The sequence below is a fragment of the Galeopterus variegatus genome, unplaced genomic scaffold (assembly GCF_000696425.1).
Source record: "Galeopterus variegatus unplaced genomic scaffold, G_variegatus-3.0.2 Scaffold421, whole genome shotgun sequence".
NCBI lineage: Eukaryota > Metazoa > Chordata > Mammalia > Dermoptera > Cynocephalidae > Galeopterus > Galeopterus variegatus.
This window is the reverse complement of record NW_007726532.1, coordinates 62,841-63,408: the sequence shown is the minus strand read 5'-3', so window position 1 is coordinate 63,408 and position 568 is coordinate 62,841.

The window sequence follows — 568 nt, the reverse complement described above, 5'->3', positions numbered from 1 at the left end:
GTTCTCTGCTCTAATAGTTCCCATGACAGCTGATTGTTAAAAGGAGCCTGGCACCTCCTTTATCTCTCTCTTTCTCTTGCTTGATCTCACTGCACCCACTGGCTGCTTTCCGCCATGAGTGGAAGCAGCCTGAGGCCTGCGCCAGATGCAGCTGTCCCAGATTCATGAGCCAAATAAAGTTCTTTTCTTTATATATTACCCAGTCTCAGGTATTCTGTTATAGCAACACAAAAATGGGCTAATACAATACCCAAGAAGGCATCACCAGAGGTATCATCTTCTGATACTGGATCGGAGTTGGTGTGTAGGAATGCTTTGCATATGCTAAAGAAAAGCATTACTCAACCGTTCTCTTGCCCAGTCCTTGAGGAAATTTGCCATAAAAACTTGAAATAGGGGCCGGCCTGTGGCTCACTCAGGAGAGTGCGGTGCTGATAACACCAAGGCCCCGGGTTCGATCCCATATAGGGATGGCCGGTTAGCTCACTGGGTGAGCGTGGTGCTGACAACACCAAGTCAAGGGTTAAGATCCCCTTACCGGTCATCTTTTTTTTTTTTTTTTTCCTTT